At 43.8% G+C, this 22,050-nt stretch overlaps 1 protein-coding gene across 1 annotated transcript in view; it reads left to right on the forward strand.

Moving 5' to 3' along the window:
• Positions 1-244: 244 nt before the first annotated feature.
• Positions 245-22,050, forward strand: part of LOC138969620 (uncharacterized) — a 94,733-nt gene continuing 72,927 nt past the window's right edge. Inside the window, exons 1-2 of the mRNA XM_070342480.1 lie at positions 245-1,491; positions 3,661-3,705. The gene's annotated coding sequence lies outside the window, so the exon portion shown is untranslated. The remainder of the gene's footprint in view (positions 1,492-3,660; positions 3,706-22,050) is intronic.

A 22,050-nucleotide genomic window follows, 5' to 3' on the forward strand; every position in this document is an offset into this window, starting at 1 on the left:
CTTCCTTACCCCTCACCCCCACCCCACTTTCCCAACGTCCCGCGCCCCGCGCCGTTGCGGCGACCACCAATGCAACTCACACATGCATCCCTCCCTCCCTCTCTTCACAGAACAGAACGAAGTATCACACACACCACACCGCCACCAACATCCTCACCACAGCGCACAAGCCACGGTACCGTGGAGCCACCGCAAACCCACAGCAGCAGCCGAGCCGCAGCTAGCGGGACTGGGACTTTCTCACTCCGCTCGGGCAAAGCTCGCTCGGCTTTCCACCACCACAACCACACACACACCAAAGTCAGGCAGTCGACTCGGCGACTCTCCTGCAACTTGCCGAGCAGTGCTGTCTGTGCTGTGGTGTTCGTTTCTCTCCCTCTCTCGATATAGTTCAGTCCACCCCACAGCCGCTTTAGCGTGTGGTGTGTGTGTGTGTGTGTCCTTGTGTTGATCTCTCTCGCTGTCTACTGCTGCAACAGTTACTACTCGAGCTTGCTTTTTGCGTGCTTCACGTGCAGGACGGAGTGTCTGTCTCACGGAGTGTGAAAGTTCAGTCGCTTCTCATGGAGTACTCGTGCCCGGACCCTACAACCATAACGGGATTGGATTCAACAGTGGTGGTAGCAATTACTATACGGTGTGAGAGAGCGAAAACCAAAGCATGAAGCAACGACAAATGGGACTGTGTTGTTGAAGTGATTATCACCTGCTCATCGGGAAACGACGACTGATTATTTTGTGTCGAACTCTGATCAGTTATCGAGTTATTGTCAAATAATAATTCTTGAGCTGATTAAAGTATCAGCGGTGATGAAATTGTCGTGTGACAAGTTTCTTGCGGCCATTGTGTAAACTTTACAAGGGCTGTTTCGTCTCTGATTATCAACTTTTCAACAAAAGTAATACTCTTTTTTCAGCGGCCGAGTGAAGTTTGAAAGCTTCAAGTTTTCTTGCGACTATTGTGCAGCACTTCCCAACACGATTTGCTTCGTCTGTGATTCCGAGCTTCTTGTGAAATAATAATTGCTGAAGTGTTGACATTCTTGTGTGACAGATTCAAGCCTGTTGCGATCCTTGAGTCAACTTCACACATACACAAGCATACACACACTTCTTCGAGAGTGTCCAAGTATTACAAGCCAAGTTTTTACTGACGGCCTTGAAGCTTTGACGCAGCTAAGGTCGACGTTCGCAGAAGCGGTGTGTAGAAGTGCGCCCGTTGCATTCGATCGGCCAGGATTTTTGATTGACGATTGAAGCCCAACGATTTCTTGGATTTTTTGGTGCTCTCTTTTTTTCTCCCCGCTGTGTTTGATGCTTCGTTGCGAGTTTGTGCAAAGCGAGGCTTCGGTGAGATATTAGTTTGCCGTTTGTGTCAGTGATCGCTTTACCGCTGTGTCGAGGATTACTTGACTTGCTTGCAACACGTGGGATATTGGTTGTTGCGTCGCTGTGTGTTCCGGTCGATATACTGATATGTCGCCGCCATAGGTGAGAGGGTGAAATATTTTAGAAAGAGGAAGATTGTGTAGATTGAGAGTGATGTGAGAAAGTGTGCGAGTCGGCGTGTGTGTGTGTGTTTGTTTGTTTGTTTGTTTGCTTAACGCCCAGTCCACCACGAAGGGTGATATCAGGGCGGATATGTGTGTGTCTTTCTGTCTTTCTGTCTTTCTGTGCGTATGTGTGTGTGTGTGTTTCGGTCGTGTTTTTCCGACTCTGGTGTGTGGGTTTGTTCTGTTTTCGTTTCTGTCTTGTGGGCCTATTCTCTTGCGTCTCGTTGTTGCTGCTGTTCTCACTGTTCTAGCTAGTCAGTTCTGTTCAATTCTTTCTACAAAGTCTCTCTCACTGCGCCAGTCTGCGAGATTGCTAAGCAATAGCATCTATTCTAACTCTTTTTTTAATCGCTCTCAGGATTTTATTCGCTTCGGTGAAAGCGGGGAGAAGTACACGGTGATATCAGCAGGTCCCTGACTCAGATAGCCTGCTGAAGTACAATGACTTTTTCTCTGTTCTTTTGGGATCTATCCAACCCCAGGATCTGTCTGTGCGTCTTCTTCTACCTTGAAGCGAACCACATGTGCTGTTTGGACGAGAGAGAGAGAGAGAGAGAGAGAGAGAGAGAGAGAGAGAGAAGGGGGGAGGGGGGGGGGGCAGTAGAATGAGCTGAACATGTTTTAAACAGAATAATAGAGTTTGTAAGTTTGACAAGATAATGGTTGTAAGTTTGCGTAATCTCTCCCCAGCTCTCTTTGTCAGCAATGCAGACAGGGAGATAAATAAAATCGGTAAAGTGATAAGAAGTGGAAACAGACGGGAGAGAAAGGTCGAAAACGTGACCATTTATGAACTAGGATTATGAAGATTGTCTTGCAACTGCTGTCAGTGTGTGTGTGTGTGTGTGTGTGTGTGAGTGTGCGTGTACGTGTGTGCGCGCGCCTCTCTCTCTCTCTCTCTCTCTCTCTCTCTCTCTCTCTCTCTCTCTCTCTCTCGAAAAATAAAGTTCCATCATTCTCTCTCTCTCTCTCTCTCTCTCTCTCTCTCTCTCTCTCTCTCTCTCTCTCTCTCTCTCTCTCTTGAAAAATAAAGTTCCATCATGATCATCTCTCTCTCTCTCTCTCTCTCTCTCTCTCTCTCTCTCTCTCTCTCTCTCTCTCTCTCTCTCTCTCTCTCTCTCTCTCTTGAAAAATAAAGTTCCATCATCATCAACTCTCTCTCTCTCTCGCTCTCTCTCTCTCTCTCACACACACACACACACACACACACACACACACACACACACACACACCTTCCTTCTCCTCCGTTCTTTCCCCTCTCAATCCTTTGGAACCGTCGCCCGAAGCCTTCGAGATGGCACACAACTGGCTCTCGAGACATGGACGATATTATTCGCTTTGATCTTCCATCGCCTCCCTCCTTCAATGAAAATGGCTCAGGGGCTTGTTCTGTGTTATAACAACGCCAGCAAAAAGAAAGAACGGGATTGGGAATATTTTGGCTATAATGCACCGCCGTTCTTTTCCGCCGGGCGATATTGCATCCAGGGGGATAATTTACAGCAGCGAGCACCAAAAAGAATAAGAAAAAAAATTGGTGTGATATTTGGTTAATGTCGGCGCGTTTAAGCGCCGAGAGAGACAAGACGAGGATGGATTGAATTGTGGGTGACAATTCGGCCAGGTCTTTTTTCCCCTCTGCCCTTTTTGTTTGTAGAATGTCGTGTGGTAGTGCGTGGGATTGTGTCAAGGAGCGTGGGTTGTGTCAGCTTGTTTTCCTTGTTATGTGCTTTGGTCAATACTAAGAGCTCGTGTCTTGAAAGTTTGCATGTTTGAGATGTTTTGAGTGATTCATAAGAACACGCGTGTGCTCTCACAAGCATGAATTCGGATGCACTCACGCGCACACGAAGACACATACACCAGGATGTCACGCGCACGCACTTGCAAATCTACATGTGCACGCATACTTGTACCGACACAAACAAACACGCACGTACAGACAACACACACACACACACACGCGCGCGCAAGCGTGTTTTAGCAAGGGGTCACGTCTCAAAATAAATTCAGTGTTTTATCATGCAACAAGTGTCTCGAGCTGCCTCAGCTATGCCTGGTATGCCTGGTATGCTTTTATTCATTATCGTTCTAATTTATGTTTCAGTTGGATATACAGTCACTGGATTACAATCTAATCTACTAGTTACAGGTAAGAATTTTTGTTTTGAGAGAAAGAAAGAGAGAGAGAGAATGTGTGTGTGTGTGTGTCTGTCTGTCTGTCTGTCTGTCTGTCTGTCTGTCTGTCTGTCTGTCTGTCTTGTCACAGTTTGTCTTTCTGTCTGTCTGTGTCTGCGTTTAGTGTATGTCCTTTCTCTGTTTGTTTGCGTGCTTGTTTGTTTCTTTGTTTTGTGTCAGTTGTGCGGTTAGTTCAACAGATTGTTATTTGTCCAGTGGATTCTGATTTTATTTTCAAGCCTTTGTGTTCTTTGTGATTTCTGGACTAGGAATTTACCCTCCCCCCACCCCCCACACACGCATTCCTCTTCGCCTCCCTCTCACTTTTCTGTCTTCCACTTTCCCACCCCGCCATGCCTTAATTGTCAGATTCTCAAACAGAAGAAAAAGATATCCGTTATCTCTGTTTGTACAAGCTATCATTACGCAATGGAATGAGATTCACGGAAGCGTTAACATGGATAAATGCCGTCTGCTGAGCTTCTTGAAGCTCTCTTCCAAGTCTGGTTTCATGGCATTTTTATGACGGCTTACTAGTGCCAAAACCTGGGGTTACCCATTATCACGTGATAATTACTAATTAACGCTGTCAGTTACTGTTTTCACTCGTTAGTTACTCATTTTCACGGGATAATTTGTAATTTTCACGGGAAAATGACTAATTTTTAGTTTTGGCACTAGCAATCCGTCAGGAAGTGAGCCAAAACTAAAAATTAGTAATTAACAGGTGAAAGTTAGTAATTTTCCCGGGAAAATTAGTAATTAACACGTGAAAATGGTAATTATCAAGGGAAAATTACTAATTTTCCCTTGATAATTACAATTATGAGGTTTTGGCACTAGTAAGCCCTATGACGGCTTACTAGTGCCAAAACCAGGGGTTACCCATTATCACGTGATAATTACTAATTAACGCTGTCAATTACTGTTTTCACCTGTTAGTTGCTCATTTTCACGGGAAAATTACTAATTTTTAGTTTTGGCAGTTAGCAATCCGTCAGGAAATGAGCCAAAACTAAAAATTAGTAATTAACAGGTGAAAGTTAGTAATTATTCCGGGAAAATTAGTAATAAACACGTGAAAATGGCAATTATCAAGGGAAAATTACTAATTTTCCCTTGATAATTACAATTATGAGATTTTGGCACTAGTAAGCCGTCATACATTTTACTTTTTATTTTCCCTCCGCTGATCCAAATAAACACTGGATCGCTGCGTGTTTCTGATAAACTTGGCGTCTGATATCTGAGCCTGTCGTTGCAAAGCTGTTATGATGCTGCGAGTGAGATTAGAAACAGGAGAGTTTTAGCTCGTGTTTTTTTCTGTTTTGTTGTTGTTGTTTTTTCAAAGCAGATTAAGGCATAATGGGGTTTTTAGAAAATCATTTTTCTCAGATATTTTTCTTTTGAGCAAATTTGTTTGGCTGAATTTGTATTCATTTTCGTTTAGCCTGTAACTTGGCGACTTTTTTTTTTTTTTTTTTTTAATAGAGCAGAAGAGGGCTCCGTGTACACGTAACTACACGGAAGAGCCATCGAGTCGGTTCAACCAAAGACAACCTTCCCTCTCTCTAAACAGTCGAAACACGAATCGTAGAAAAGAAGTGCGAAAAAAGAAATAGTTTGGAAACAATCGTGTTAATCAAGACGTTTGTCCCAGAATGTCTGCACAGTTTCTGTTTGAACGGTTTTGATAGTTATTACAAAAGAACGCACGCATTTATTACATGTATGTGCTTAAAAAAAATTTAATTTTTATTTTTTATTTTTTTATAAAGTGAATTGTCCGTACAAGCTCTGCTTCAAATAATGCGACAGGTTCCTCTTCGTCTTCTCTTCTGTGTATTTTTCAAGCTGATTGTCATAGAGACCACGATCAGTTCAGTAAGAACACACATATATGCGCGGTTGTGCAGAATTGATAGATTGATTGTATGCTTGCTTGCTTACTTGCTTGCTTGATTGATTGATTGATACAAAACGAAGAAAATACTTCCGCAAAATCTGATTCGTTGATGGAAGATTTGACCAGATAACTATCACCGATGACTGGAACCCGTTGTTATACAGGAGTATAGTACCAACCATTCCAAGTGTCTAGCATGGTGTTGAGGGACAAGTACCGTACGTTGGGGGGGGGGGGGGGTAGGATGGGGAGGGGGGGGGGGGGTAGGATGGGGAGGGGGAGTGGAGTGTATCGATCAAGTGGAACCGATAGCAGCAGACATCTAGTGGCTCTAAACACCCTGCTGGTACTCCAGAAAGAAGAGAAAGGCAGCGGTAGGGCGGTAGTAATAGATTCTTCTGCCTTTCCACCCTTTCTTTTCGACAAATCTCCCCTCATGCTTCCGCATGGCAAGAACTGATCAATCGCGACTGCTTTCCATTCGTCTTGCACGGTATCGTTCGCTTCTGTTTGTGGGTCCGCCTGGTGTCTGAGCCACGCTTTCTTCTGTCTCCCATTTCTGTGTCTATTTGTCTGTCTGTCTGTCTGTCGTTTTGTCGGTCTTTCTCTCTCTGCTTGTATGTCTGTCTGTCTCTATCTCGCTCGCCCCCCGGCTCTATCTCAAGTTTTCTCTTTCGTCCCCCTCCAAATTTACCCTCCATCAACTCAGTAGGTTTAGAATATATATGAATTCAGGCATCACTGTTAGTAACTGTTGTTGTTCTTGATGTGAGTTTTAATGAAACGAAAATGAACGCAACATTTAAGAATGAAAGGTAATTTTTTTTATTTATTTATTTTTTTATCTCAGACCATTATATTCTTCACAAGTTCCCCAAACCCGGCCTTTGTCCAAAACCAACGACCACAGAAGAACAAACTTAGCATCGTTAGAACCAATGATGCGTTGTTTGCACACTCGTGGATCTTAGAACGGCATGTGGTGACAGGTGGATAATTGCTGGAGGAGGTATCCCCCCAGGCCTCCCAGTGCCAGCGTTGTGCGCGGCCCCCCTGGCACAGGGGAAACGTTCGTGTGACACTTTTCCGGACCCTGGGGCGCTTGGACTTTTCCTCCTGGCGGTTCTCCTGCGGTACCCTCCCTTGGGGGTGTAATTGAAACCCGTGCACTGTTTGGCTGGCAGTGGGGCCACAGTCTCCCTGTTTTTGATAGGGAGGAGTTTGAAATCGAAGCTCATTCAAAATTCATAATTATTTTCTTTTCCGCTTTGTCCACGTTTCCATACCCCTTTCCTTCCCCTTGTCTCTTGTTTGATATTTCTGCGTGTTTGCTCCCCCTCCCACCCCTCCAAGCTGTTTGATGAGTTCACATTTGTAATAGAGAATATTCACGACAGTGTACAAGTTTTGCAGTTTGTCACTCCAGCAGAAACTTTGTCCAACACGGAGACAAGTTCAACCATGTAAACTGAGAAAGGAAACACATTGAATCGGTCCCTGTCCAGCCAGATAGGTTAAAGGAACATGAAAAAGTCAACGTTTAACCAACCTGGTGACATTTCTGATACCTGTTGACATTCACACGTTTGTGTTTTGTAAACGAGAGTAAAATACACCCTTATGTCTCACGGTGATCTCCTTTTAACAAGAATAAAGCATAGCACAATACAAAAATCAACTCGTTCTCTCCAAAAGCTTTGCAAGGAACGACCATAGGCTATTAGCACATGCCATTTAGGCCAAATGGGCCCAAGACGACGTTTATTTCATAGAACGGACGGCCCAAAAGCTTCTTAGTTCGATATGCCTAGCATTACAGATAAAGAATGACTGTCTTTGAGGAGATATTTGGTGGCTGCTCGACCAAAATCTAATGAAGCAAGACGACTTCTCCTGTCACTCACCAGAAGAGTCGCGGCTTACCAAGAAGTTGACTCCGTTTGGGAAGGAGAAGGCGAGGTGAGGGTCGTGGGGGGGGGGGGGGTGTAAATATCACTCGATGTACCAAAAACAGGACGCATTGCGAAGCTGCATCTGATCTGGAGTGCATTAGGAACCAGCGATAGGGAGAAGAAAAAAAAAGCTGACGGGAGAGGAAAGTACTGTCCATCCAGTACAACAGTAAAAAGCAAGTCACATTACGCTAATACCTAGTCTACCTACCTCGGGGTCCCTGAAAGAGAGAGCGACTGTAATTGCGGACCTCGGCTTTCCTCCATTTGGACCGGCCATTTTGGACCGGGCTGCCAATCTCTAAGAGAAAAGGTACAAGGGCGACAACCCAACGGCAGCCTTGGGAGTAAGGGGAGATGATCTGGTGTAATTGTGTTCCCGCCACAATAAGGGGAAACTACCGCTCCGTGTCTGCTTCCGGTTCTCCTCGTAAAACTCTTTTACTCCGCTGCCAGGAGAGTGCGTCTGAGTCTTCTTGGTGTGCCCGGAGTGTTGTTTTGGAGTGTCCGAGTCTTGAGTGTTTGGGTTTGTTAGCTTGTGTGTGTGTGTGTGTGTGTGTGTGTGTGTGTGGTCGGGCGAGTGTGTATGTTTGTGTGTGTGAGTGTGTGTGTGCCTACGTGAGTGTTAGTGTGCGTACGTGAGTGTTAGCGTGCGTGCGTGCGTGTATGTGCGTGCGTGCCGGCGTGCGTGCCTTTTGTGTTGTTTTGTTTTCGCAGTCCTCCGTAGGACAATAAAAATTATAGGAGTTGAGTTATTTTCTTCGTTTTCATTCCTGAGTTACTTACATCTGGAAGACTCTTTTTGTTCCGAGCACTTTTATCGCAAAGGTTCAGCTTTTTTGTAGGTTCATGGTTTTCTAGTCATACCTCAAATGGCGTGACTGCCTTCTGCTGCGCTGCTCATTTGTTGTGGTTATTGTCTCCGAGCAGTATCTGTATGCACTTACGTTGTGTTGAAGCGAGAAGACTGAATTGTATGTGTAGTCGCAATTGTCTCTTTGGGAAGCTTGCAGGATTTGCAGTTATTATCCAAGAGTAAGTTCCCAGTCAGCGTTCGTGTCTTGACGAGTTAGCCACGATGTGCCAGGCTCGCAAATGTCGCCCTTCAGATTGACTCCTCGGATTCCTGTTTTCTTGTTATTTCCTTGTTTTCAGAATCAAAAAGTCTGGCTGCAGAACTTTTTGCTCTCTGGATTTTCTTTTTCTTTGACGATATCTAAAGGTCATTTGGTTTCTCTCCAGGGGGTGCGCAGAAAGGGCGAAAATAGCGAATTGGTGGTCGTATAGAAGTTCCATGAAAAACAGAGGGGAAAAAATGAGAGAGAAAGAGAAAATAAAAATACTTCAAATTCAAAGAGAACAAAAGGACTAAACTGCGCGTGTAAGCGGGCGAGAAAAATAAGTGAGCGAAAATGTTATGGTATATGAAGTCTTATAACTCAAGGCGCAGGGATCTATTTATGCCGTGTGAGATGGAATTCTTTACACAATACATCACGCATTCACATCGACCAGCAGATCGCAGCCATTTCGGCGCATATCCTACTTTTCACGGCCTATTATTCCAAGTCACACGGGTATTTTGGTGGACATTTTTTATCTATGCCTATACAATTTTGCCAGGAAAGACCCTTTTGTCAATCGTGGGATCTTTAACGTGCACACCCCAATGTAGTGTACACGAAGGGACCTCGGTTTTTCGTCTCATCCGAAAGACTAGCACTTGAACCCCACCACCTAGGTTAGGAAAGGGGGGAGAAAATTGCTAACGCCCTGACCCAGGGTCGAACTCGCAACCTCTCGCTTCCGAGCGCAAGTGCGTTACCACTCGGCCACCCAGTCCAATGAAGAAGAAGAAGAGAATGAAAGGCGTAGAAGAGTTGAGATGAAAGAAGAAAGAATAAAGTTAAAGAGGTTGTAGGCTGTATGTAACAGAAGAAGCGAAATTTGAGTTAAAAACGAAAATAAGAGAGACGAATTTTAAGAGTGAAAAGAAAGGACAGCGTGAAAAAAGAAGAGAAAGTAAGAAAAAGGGAGAGGATAAGAAAATGGCAGCTTGAACGATGAGGCGTATACAAAGAATTCATCAAGTTATTCTCGGCTTCTCTTAGCTGAGCTTTATTTTTTCTTTTCTTTGAAGTTTGCTGTGACCTTCTCTGACTGTTTTCTTGACATTTCAGTCAGAAGATATCACGAAGGTCGGTTCAAAAGGTCGGTTCAAAATGATGTTTTGCTGTCAACTTAATCAGTCATTGCAGCGCGCGGAAATGTATATGTCAAGCAGAATTGATTTCTCGCATTTAGTTAGTGACAGTGACACGCCTTTTGTGGAGTAGAAAGCCGGGAAGGGAAGACGTGGAAGAGTGGTTTGCGGGGAGATGGAAGTAAGCCTTTATGTACGCAGAAGCTGAGGATGGTTTCAGAGCTATGGAAATATTGTAAGCTTTTAATAAGTGTCAATCCCACCTGTCTCCGTGGAGAGAGTTTTTGTTTCTCATACATGGGCACCGACGTGTTTAATCAAGTTTACAAAGTCCTCAAATTACCTGTGCAAAGATAAACAGCACGCAGGGTATGAAGTAACGTTTAGAAAGTATCCCGATATTTTCTACTGTGAAAAAATGCTTTGAATGTCATTGTGGTCAAGAATTCACAGAGCTCACTGACTATCTAAGGTAAATGGAATCAACATCTTTGCACAGTAGTTAGACATTACGTTGATTATACAGCCTTTGTTTACAATCACTGATCTTAAATAGATTGTGGGCGCAACAGTGACCACAACACTTTTGTTCAAACCAGAATCAAAAGTACCCTGTAGTGGCAAAGATTCAAAGAAGGCTAACAACTACTCGGTTGACTATAGTCTCCATTTTCTCATTTGAAGCATCGGTAGCGCCTGACACTTCAAGGATTATAAGGCTTACCTGTCTGTGATATTCATCAGGCTGTCTTTACGCCGTCAGTTACAAGAATAACCTGCACGGCCGGTCGCTGACTGAAAATTGAATGGACTCCCTCTTCAAACAATTGCGGAAGTCCCGCGGCAGGAAAGGGTCGTCTGAACCATGACTGTAGAGACGGCAACCCCCCGCCATTGTTGAACGGCTGGTGTTCAGTAAGGGACCCTGCGACCGCGCTGAATCGCTGTAAGCCCATCAGAGGCAGGTGGTAGTGGATTATGTCCCCTGAAGGCCAAATTGGAGACCACTTGAGATTCTGATGGTTGGCAGGAAGGATTTAGATTGTAGGAACTTGAAGTGTTTGTGATACCAGGATTGTGGCCTTTGGTCAACGAACTTCAGGATTTGCTGTGATCGGCGATGGAATACTGAGGCCAAGTTTTCGTGTGTGGAATATGGTTTGGAAAGGTAAATCACATCACAATCAGCTAAAAACGTTATTTTTGGAAATGGGTTACGATGAAAACAGAACGTTTAAGGAAAATTGATTATGCTGATCATCAGTGTATCTTTTTAATTTATAATTGGCGGAGGGGGAGCTTGTTGATTTATAGTTGTTTTTGTTGTTGTCATTACATGATTTCTTGTTAGTTTTGTTTTTTGCGTATGGCTATTCAATCCTTCTTTTCATGATTGTTAATATCATTATTGGGTTTTGTGTTCTGCTCTGTGTTCTGCCGAAGAACAATGGGGTGTAAAGTCTTAGCCATTGTTTTATGACCTGCAGATTTAAGAGGGCTCCCTTTACGACATTGTTCAGCGGTGATAAGAAGAACAAAGCTGATGCAGAATCTCGGCATGGTTATAGCGGTTACAAGTACACGAAAAGGTGTAACAATCGCTTGTAGTTGTAGACTCACCGCCCTCGACAGCTAGAGTTTCGGTGTGGACACCCAGACCGTGGTGAGTCACAGTGGGAAGTGTGGCGATTCTGGTGTGGCGTTACAGTCAAGTGTACCTTTTGCTGGGGTTTACCACCGCGAGTCTGTCGCACAACTTTGTCACTTGACTGTAAGAGCAGAGTATAGTGTTACGAGGAACCTCGGAGTGTTTGGATTTGCTGCAGATGTGACAAGTAAGATCATGTTGTGGTGTGACTAACTGTCGACGTGTTACTCTGACTGATATTTAGCGTCTGCGATATAGTCTACTTTGTGAGTTAACTTTCAAGGTAAGTGGGAGCATTACAGATTTCTGATTCTGAAGAAAGTGTTCAGAATGCGTGGGCTACTTGGAATCATACTCAGCTGTTTGACTGATGGAGAAAAGTTAGGGCCATGTAGACAGTACACAATGAGTTTCGTCGAAGTAGTCAACATATTTTGACTGATTCAATTATAGCAAATGGAAAATATTTTGAACCTGGGCGCATTGACGGTTGAGCTACACGAAAACAAAGAAGCTGGACAAATCTGCGTCAGCTATGCAGCCGTTACATTAATAACATTGCTTTATACGTAATGAAGCGTGCTTTTTATCAGGTTATAAAAAAATAATCCAGCTGACTCCATCCCTGTGAGGCGGGGTTAAGCAGTCCCAAGTCGACGCTGACAAAGATACCCATGATTATGTTATTATGACTATGATAATGAGAGAAGGAAGGGCGTTTACCTGGATCTTAATTAAGAATAGTTGTTACACTGGCTTATTTGTATTCATTGCAAACAACTGTGGAATGAAATGAATAGAAATACCGTGTCTGGTGTGCACGAGCACTTGCGTGCGTACACACACACACACACGCACACGCACATACACACACACACACATACACACACAAACACACACACACACTATCTCTCTCTCTCTCGCTCTCTCTCTCTCTCGCTCTCTCTCTCTCTCTCGCTCTCTCATGCTCTCTCACGCGCTCTCTCTCTCTCTCTCTCTCTCTCTCTCTCTCTCTCTCTCTCTCTCTCTCTCTCTCTCTCTCTCTCTCTCTCTCTCTCTCTCTCACTTTGTCCCCAACCCCACCCTCCACCACCTCCTTCCCAAGTCGAGTCGCTCCTCCTTGGAATACACTTTCTTGCCCGCACAATAAATCAGAATTTGACAAAACCAGTAATCTTCTTCACAAGTGGTCTCGGGTCAGTTAATAGTTTGATAGCCAGTGTCCGTGCCTTGACTCACAATTACCTAGTCAGTGACCATAGGCTTTAAGCCCCACGCTGTTCATTGACAGATAGGGTCAGTGAGCGGAATACCAATGGCAATGACCACCGGACACACCTGGCTTTGCTCAATATATAGATCCAGCCCTGAATAGACCTTTCACAGCATATAATGCTTTGATAGACCACAGTGAATTTTGCACTTTTCTCCTACTCTGAAAAAGTATTCCCATTCATTCGGGCTTAAATTTGAAAATTAAACGAGAAACATCTGAAAGTGGAAGGTGAAGTTTAACTGGAATTATTTCGAGGGTGCCATATATATACAAATATCGGACGGAGTATAGGCTAAGTCATTATCTACTTCTTTCTTTCCTTCTTTCCCTCATGTACTTTCATACGCCATTGACTTGACTTGTTTTAGTTTGAATTATGTCGTGGATGAAAACTAATTTTTCGCGTTTGTTTGAGTCTCTTTCCTTCTTTAGTAGTGTTACAAGGACAGCACATGCGTGATAAGAGAGTTATTTCTCCCTGGGACGAGCGACGATTTCGTATCATCATTTCTTCCTGTTACAAAACCAGTCTGAAGATTTCTGTTGTTTCAAGTTACATCTTAGTCGTTGCAACAAACAGTTCGAAGAGAAATAAATCGTTTCAGTTCGGTGTTTACTTATCCTTCGGGAACAATATATGGATCCCTTTTACTGAGAAAAGTCAACAGGGTTAAACAGGGCTCAGCGGGTGAAGTTCCCAAGCCTGTGTTTACAGGCTGAGCGGGTTGAACCCACTCTGTTGTCTGACACCAAACAAAAGTCACAGCTTTTTGACACGATACGGAATGTTGAGGTGGATCTCACACAGCGTTTTAAATGAACAAAAAGCCAAGAGTGTTCAAACGAGGATTTGTTATATTTGTATAAACACATACTGTGGGAGGGTAAGATTCTATAATGTAACAAAGACTGAGCATGGTTCAAGCACTATGTTATTCTTTAACGTTTTGTTTAAACAAGTTTTATTCATGAAAATATAGGGTGACATGTAATACATAGGAATCACTCATGACCACACAACTTTTACATTTTGATACCGTGACATTCAGATTCATAGCCAGGAATGAAAACACGGCTAAAATAGTAAATGTGGTGGAGAGCACTGCGCATTGTTCACGGGTTTTACAGAATTAGTTTTCCTATCTTGTGACTAGGCTCGAGCGGTCCACTCGAGAAGGGCTCAGACTCTCTGAATTGCCCAGATTTACAGACCACAAGTATGATGAGAGAACAGTGTGATGGAAGATATTAGAGAAGAGCATGATTATGGGAGCACTTCAGATCTGTGGGAAGGACAGAATAATCCCTTGTTGTATCGCCAAAGATCCTGTGAAACAAGCTCCCCAGTACTACTCATGAGCATAGCATTGTAGTGTAGTAGGACAGGATCGACTAATCCTGTGGGTCAGTGATCAGGATTGTGGTGGAAGACAGAAAACATTATTGGTATAAACATGACTAAGCAATCCGACTATCCATCCCTATTGAACAGGATCTTTGGTACTTTCAGGAAAGTGGGAGTTTAGCTTCCATACTAGGACAGGATGCACTAATCCTGTGGGGCAGCGTTCAGGATTGTGGCGTAGTAAAAACAGTTTGTTGGCGTAGTAAGTGGGGGGCTTTGCTTCTCGGACCAGAAAACGTGACAGTGCATACGACTTCAGGCTTAATCAGACGAGACGAGATCAACCACCCCTCCCATCATCCCTCCTCCCTCCCTCCCAAACCCATGCCCACTTCCCATCCCGATCCCCCATCTCGATCATGACTGATGACAGTTCTCTCGATTTCCGCTGACCACAACAAGTAAAGGACTACGACCTCTTGCCACCAGACTGACCATCGTCCCCCTGTACCATCGCCTCTCTGCCCCTCCCGGCCCCTCCCCCTTATTTTGTTACCTGTCAGTCCGTTTAGAGTCCACTGAAGGGGGGCTCAACGTCCACGACTAGCTAATAATAGTTTCCGCTTTTAGTCCTGGCCTTCATTCTTCACCTGTTCAAGCGTTCCGCTTTGTGTGTGGCTTACACTTATAGGCCTAATACTGTACGTGTTTCCGTTCTTGTTCGAGCTTTTTATTCTTCGAGTGTTCCGCTGATGTGGCTGGGCTTTTTTATTTTTTTAATTTTTATTTAGTTCTCTGTAACTCACTAACTGCTTTTGTTCATGCTTTTATGTTTGAAGTGTTCTGCCATGTGTGTGTCTATGTTTTCATTCAGTCTCTGTTTCCGGTTTGTCCGGTCTGTTTACTTCGGTGTGATGTTGGAATTTTTGGTGTAGTGGGAGCGATACCCTGTCGGTCGAGTTTTTCTGTAAACTGCCCACTGTTGTGTTTGGTGATATTGTCGTTTCACTCAGTCGCTTTTATTTTTTTCTTCTGCTTCGTTCAATTTTATTTTGCTTCTTCTCCTTGTTATTTTTGCTGATGAAGCAGAAACCGTGATAATCCATTTGAAATTGGAGAAGCTATCAAGTTTATTTTGTTAGAACTTGGTGGGAGAGAGATTATTTGGAGAGATTGTTTGGTTGGTTGTTGTCGTTTTGTTCATGCCCCTTTAACTTATTTGTTTATTCGGGAACAATTTAATCTTGTTTTCTTTCTCGCTGGGGGGGGGGGGGGGGGTGGGGGGAGAGAGAGAGAGAGAGAGAGAGAGAGAGAGAGAGACAAAGATAGACAGACAGACAGACAGACAGACAGAGAAATGATGGTAGCTAGTTATAGGGAAAAAGTAATATATGTCTTTCTGCCGGAAAGAAATGATCGTCCTCGTTGCTTGCTTAGGGCAACACAAAAAAATAGTCTGTTTACGGTATCCCGACCGACCCTATTTTTTCGCGCGACCCTAGACTTTTTTTTGGCATTTGGGAGAATAACTTAAAAAATATGTTTTTTTGGAAGAAAAAAAATCCCGACCTACCGACCCTATTTTTTTCTTATGTTACCGTAAACAGACCATTTTTTTTTTGGGGGGGGGGGGGGGCTAGAATAGAATCTATGTCGTTGAAGTTGTGCAACCATAAAAGTCACCACTCTCCTCTAAACAGATCATTCCCAAAGAACCTTTGCCCCACACTCCACATAAATCCACAGTTTGCCCCTGACGTGAGGAAAAACTCTATGATCAATCCGCCTCAGCTTTGCTGCCTTCCACCCAGAGACGAATTGATAGCAGCCACAACCACGACTACCACCATCCCCCCTTCACCCCCATCCCCACCCCAGACGTTGGGGGAAAGATCTGACTGCTCAGTAGCCGTTATCCAGTGGTCATCTCGCTCCCCTCTTGTCTCCGCTTAGCGGTCAGACTGGCTGCAATTCTGGTCTAGATCTAATCTTCTCAACGTCTGACCAAACGGTCCCCGTCTGCTATTGACCAAAGTCCTTTAGCTTCGTCCTTCTTGGAAGTGCTGAATGCTCTTGTCTAAAGGGCCGTAGGTACTGGTAGGTCTCCGTGAATCTATGGTGGCCGGTATGAACATCGTCGGACAGTTGGGATGGCTAAGTCTTTAATAGCTGTTATGAACATAGTCTTTTGCCTTCTTCGTCCTTTCGAGAAGTGCATAATGCTCCTTTCTAAGGTTTGTAGGTCATGGATGAGTCACAGAGGCAAGTAAGTAGCATGGAAAAAGTTGAACAGTGATGGTGGCTACGTTTTAAATATAGCAGCTGTGCTGTTGATAGCGGCTGTGAACATAGTCTTTTGTCTTCTTCGTCCTTCCTTGAATCGCTGAATGCTCTTTTCGAAAAGGTCGTAAATATAGCATGTAGTAGGTTTTCGATGAGCTACGGTGGCTGGTAGGACAATATTGGACAGTGATGGTTGTTAAGTTTTAAGTAGCTGTAATAGGCATTGTCAAAAAAGATGGATCTTAAGTCAGCCCCTTCCCCCCCCCTCTCTCTCTATCTCTCTCTCTCTCTCTCTCTCTCTTTTTTTTTCTTTCTCTTTCGCTCCCGCACTCTCTCATCTGCCCAACCCCCACACCCGCTCACGCCTTTCCCCGTAACTACTAACTTACTCATGTTGTCCTGTTCTTACTCATGTTGTCCTGTTGTTGATTATAGTTATGGATACTTACCGACGCCCCAGGCAAAGTGCAGACCACTTGACCACATGTCCAGCGCTAAGTGCTTGGGATACCTCCCATCAGGGCCCCACGTACAGACACTTATAGTTATACTGACTTTTAGTCCCAGCACAGACACTGTACTTATTGCTATGCTCTTACTCTTAGTGGAGCGGTGGAAACTCTTGTGTCCAGCCATTAAACCCGTTGTTATGACCGTCAACGTCTGTTGATACTTGTGCACACAATCGTCATGGGAGGGGGGGGGGCTGTGGAGGGGGGCAGTGGAGAGAGGGAAAGAGATAGAGGGAGAGAGTGCGCAAGAGCGACAGAGAGAGAAAGAGGGGGGGATACAGTGATAGGGAGAGTGGGAGGGAAGAGAGAGAGATGAAAGGGAAGAGAGAGAGATGAAGAGTGAGCAAGAGCGACAAAGAAAGAGCGAGAGAGGGAGGGGGAGACGGAGACAAAGAGAGAGAGGGTGGAGTACAGGGATAGAGAGAAAGGGAATGAGGAAAGAGAGATGGAGATTGAGCAAGAGAGGAAGAACGAGAGAAGAGGGGGGGGGGGAACAGAGAGAGAAATATTATGGGAGAGAGTGAGTAAAAGGGATATAGAGAGACAGAAAAATAGCAAGAATGATTGAGGGAAAGAGAGAAGGGGGGAGGGGGGGGGGGGACAGAGACAGAAATATTATGGGAGAGAGTGCGTAAAAGGGATATAGAGAGACAGAAAAATAGCAAGAATGATTGAGGGAAAGAGAGAAGGGGGGAGGGGGGGGAACAGAGACAGAAATATTATGGGAGAGAAAGTGAGTAAAAGGGAAATAGAGAGACAGAAAAATAGCAAGAATGATTGAGGGAAAGAGAGAGAGAGGGGGGGGGGAGACAGAGAGAGAGCAAGCAAGCAAGCAACTTAGGACCCGGACATTCCTTTGATTGGAGCACTTATGTCCAGAGACCTTCGCGGCTTGTCAGCTTGTCCATCCATTATGATGTGCAGCTCTAGTGAAGTCAGGCTGTCTTGGAGGGTCTCTTAGCTGGCTTCTTGGGGATCCTCTGGGTTCCTTCAGAGGCCGTACTGAGATCGTCTTCAGCCGGCCTCGGGTTCGTTCCTTCTGGAGTGAGGCTGTAGGCCGAAGTGTGGTTCGCACATTTCCTGGGGAGATGGCTATCATCAATAAAGGTCAAGATATGTGCCCAAATGCAATTTGTTGTTTCCACGTGGCTGGTTGGTTGGTCGGTTTGTGGGAACAGCCTTAATTGAGTTTGAGAGGTAATGTTATAATCCTTGCAAGTTATACTTTATTAGCTTGTTCTGTTACACTTTGGAAAATGAGGTACGCATCACGCTTATAAATATAGATGAGTTATTGTCTGCAATAGTTAATAATTTGAAATAAAAACCTGAAATAGATGAATTAAATTGACTGAAACGGAGGAAACATTTTCATTCCATATTATGGTAGGTAGGGCTATTTCCCTCAAAGTGTGTTTTGTTTGTTTCAATTGAAGTTTGACACTTTCGTTAAGATATCTTAACTACCAACACAAATTAAGTGGAGAAACAAGAGGCAGGACGAGAAACTTTTACAATTGTGTAATTAATCTAATTTCTTTTCTGCGAGCCTTACCTTTTGATGAGGATGTTACGGCGCTTGCACAGTTGCAGAGTTGAACAATCACGATAGAAATGGATAGTTAAACCGGAGAGGCTGATATAAAGAACAACACTGGTGTGCATTGCCGACATAAAAGTGAAGGAATTGCAGAAAACGCCCAGGTTGAGATACGGGTGGAAGCCCATTTCAAATTGAGACTCTTGTTATCGCTCAGAGACACACGCACGGACAACAACTGTCTGTGATCATTGCAACAAGTTTATCTTTGTGCACGTGAGACAGTGCTTAAAGGTCACGTCTTGTTTGGGTCGCTTAGTGCAAATATCGCCAAAGAATATGGACGAAAAAAGAATGTATAGATATATATAAATGATCAAGCGAAAGAAGAAGAAAGAAAGAAAAGAGAAAGAAAAGTCTCAATCACTCCAAAATTATAAATTAAAAGGAACAAAATGAAGTGGCTACAGCTGGTAGTTTAAAAACATCTTTAATCAAACTTTCGTTTTTCAGAGTCGAAATAAATCTGCCAATAAACAGTCTAAGAATTTGTTGTAAGATTTGAAGAAGAAGAAAAATAGAAAATAGACGCCAGGAAGGGGGTGGAAGGTGGGAGAGATGGGGGTGGTGATGAGAGTGTGATGAGGCTGCTGAGGAGGTAGGATTCAATTCAGTTCGCTTTGAGGCCCTGCCAGAACTTGTTCAACGGAAATTGTGAGCAGAAATGTCGGCGCAGATGCACATTGCATGCTTCATGAACACGCACGCACGCTCGCACACACGCACGCACACACGCACACACACACACGCACACGCACACACACACACACACACGCACACACACATACACACACACGCACACACACACATACACACACATATATATAATATATATAAACACACACGCGCGCGCGCGCACAAGAACGCCACACACACACACACACACACGCACACACACACTCTACACTGAAAGCTTTGCCAGGTGCATCAGGCAGGTAAAAATTCCCCAGCTAAAAGGTTGCATCCTCCTGTTAGTACGGAGATGGCGTGAGCTGTCTGATTTTCTCCGTGGCGTGATTACACCGATGTTTGTCTTCATTAGGACGCCACCAGTTCATTATAAGCGCGTTTCGCTGTGTGCGCCTGACAGGTGCTCGGGCTGGGAATGATGATAGATCGGATTAATTCCCTTTGTGATACGAGGACCTATCTTTGACAGACAGCTAGACAGTCACGATGACATTTTTGCATCATCGTAGTTGTCTGTCTTTGTTTGCTCTTTGATTGGTTTTGTGTAATATCGACATCTTTTGGGTTGTTCAGTTTGTGATATGTTCGCAAAATTTTACAACCAGACACCGTGATATGATTGCATCATCGCAGTTGTCTGTCTTCGTTTGCTCTTAGATTGGTTTTTATGTATCATTGTAATATCGACATCTTTGGGGTTGTTCACTTTGTGATATAGCCTATGTTCGCAAAAACATACAACCAGACACCGTGATATGATTGCATCATCGCAGTTGGTTTAAACAAGATTTTATTAATGAAATACAGGGTGGCATGTATATACATACGATATGAACATTGTGGCCACACAACAAGCTAAGCTTATATTAAGTGTGGTTATAAATATGTACATATAGATGGGAATTGTTATTTCACGTTATGTCAAGGTCATAGAATCACTTATACCCTTATGAGAACGCAAGACAGACACGATACAATTTTTACACACACACACACAAAGAGGAAAACATGCAGCAAAGAATTAGAGGATGTGACAGAGGAGGGGAAGGACTGCAATATCGGGAGATCCCGGGGGAGGAGGATGGGGGGAGGGGGGGGGGTCAGAGAGACGATGAGAGACTTTCACAGACTTGCTAGATCAATGCTTCTGCAGCAGCAAAAATTTAATTTACATTGTATTACAAACTAATTAAGCTGAGGTTAGTCATGTGAATAGACAGAAAAACCTTTGTTGTTTGCCCTTTGATTGTTTTTTTGGTAAGTAATATCGACATCTTTTGGGTTTTTCAGTTTGTGATATGTTCGCCAAATTGTACAACCAGACACAATGACATGATTGCATCATCCCAGTTGTCTGCCTTTGTTTGCTCTTTTGTTGTTCATAACGTTTGGGTATCTTTCAGTTTGTTGCACGTTCAAGAAATTTTGAAAACCAAACATGATACCATGATGATTGCACAATTCCAATTGTCTGCCCTATGATTGCTTGTTAAATTCATTTCGTGATTTACATATCTTTCGCAAGCCGTATACAGCAAAACGCAAATTGTTGTGTTGGTATTTCCATTTGTCTCAGTTAGACATACGATGCTGCTTGTAGGTGGGCTTGTTTACTCTCACAAGTTTACATTTGTCACTCGTCTGCGAGGAGCACGATAGCGCTTCGGCAAAAGTTTAGTTCGCAAAAATACATTAACCACCCAGCAGGCTTATAAACCATGTGCACATGTTTCTTCTGTTTAAACCTCGTGTAAGCGTCGCCAGCGAGATGCTCCACGTTATGTCTTCATATTGTGAGATAATGAACTTAAGAGAGAGAAAGTCTACGTCAAAACATTTTGCTTGTTTCTGCATGTATTTCTAAGTTCTGATACTTTTTATAGTTGAAGTGTAACAGCCCTTTTCCAGACCAACCAATGTGAGAACTTGTCATTTGTTGGTGTGATTATGCCATGTACAGAGGTCGTTTGCCCATTTGGTCATTAATCTGAATGTCTTTGGACAATCTTTTTCACGGGTATGGTTTTGAAAAGAAAAAAATGTGCGGATATTATGCCAGACCGGAATTGATCACTTTGTCATGTCAGGTTTGTTTCACGAAAGGTTTTTTTATTTTATTATTGTATGCTGAAATATAATTTTACAAAATGTTCTGTCAGACCCCCGTCCAAAAAAAAGTTCTTCTAAGACATAAACTTGGAGCATTACGCAAAGCACACACTTTGCAAACGATTATGTACACACGGTTTTCCAGGCTTATATTCCTAATCTTTCCATCAAGCATTGTGTAGTAGTTCAAAAACTTCGCGTTATGTCAAACTTCCACATCAAACGAGCTCATTCAAAAGAATAAACTAAGAACGCCGTGTTAGCCCGCCACTTCACAATCACTTCGTCAGTGTTGTAAATTAGAGAAAAGTAGAACATAACGCCATTGACGGCACTTGAGGAAAGCCGCTTCCAGGCAGTAAATTGGAGGATTTTGCTGTTCCACATCAGCTTTTTCCCAGGACACCGACTGCTCCCCTTTTTTCTTCGAGACTAAAGACGGCGCTTTTTTGTGCAAAAACCAACAGGAAATGACGTGTTATGAGGCCGCAGGGTAAACGGAGCATAAATTACTGCCCCTTTTGCACCCAGCTGCACAGTTGTGGATGGGTTTTATTTTAATGTGTTTTCTTGGGGATGTCGTAGGGCTGGAAGGGTGGGAAAAAGAAAAGGAAAGGAACAGAGGGAAGAACTGAGAATTACTTGTTTTACCTGATTAGTAAGTCGAGGTTCTTAGAGAGAGAGAGAGAGAGAGAGAGAGACAGAGAGAGAGAGAGAGAGAGAGAGAGAGAGAGAGAGAGAGAGAGGATGAGACCAGTGATGGTGACAATGTTGCAAGTAAGGATATTTCAAGAG

Source organism: Littorina saxatilis, linkage group LG6, assembly GCF_037325665.1.
Source record: "Littorina saxatilis isolate snail1 linkage group LG6, US_GU_Lsax_2.0, whole genome shotgun sequence".
Classification (NCBI taxonomy): Eukaryota; Metazoa; Mollusca; class Gastropoda; order Littorinimorpha; family Littorinidae; genus Littorina; species Littorina saxatilis.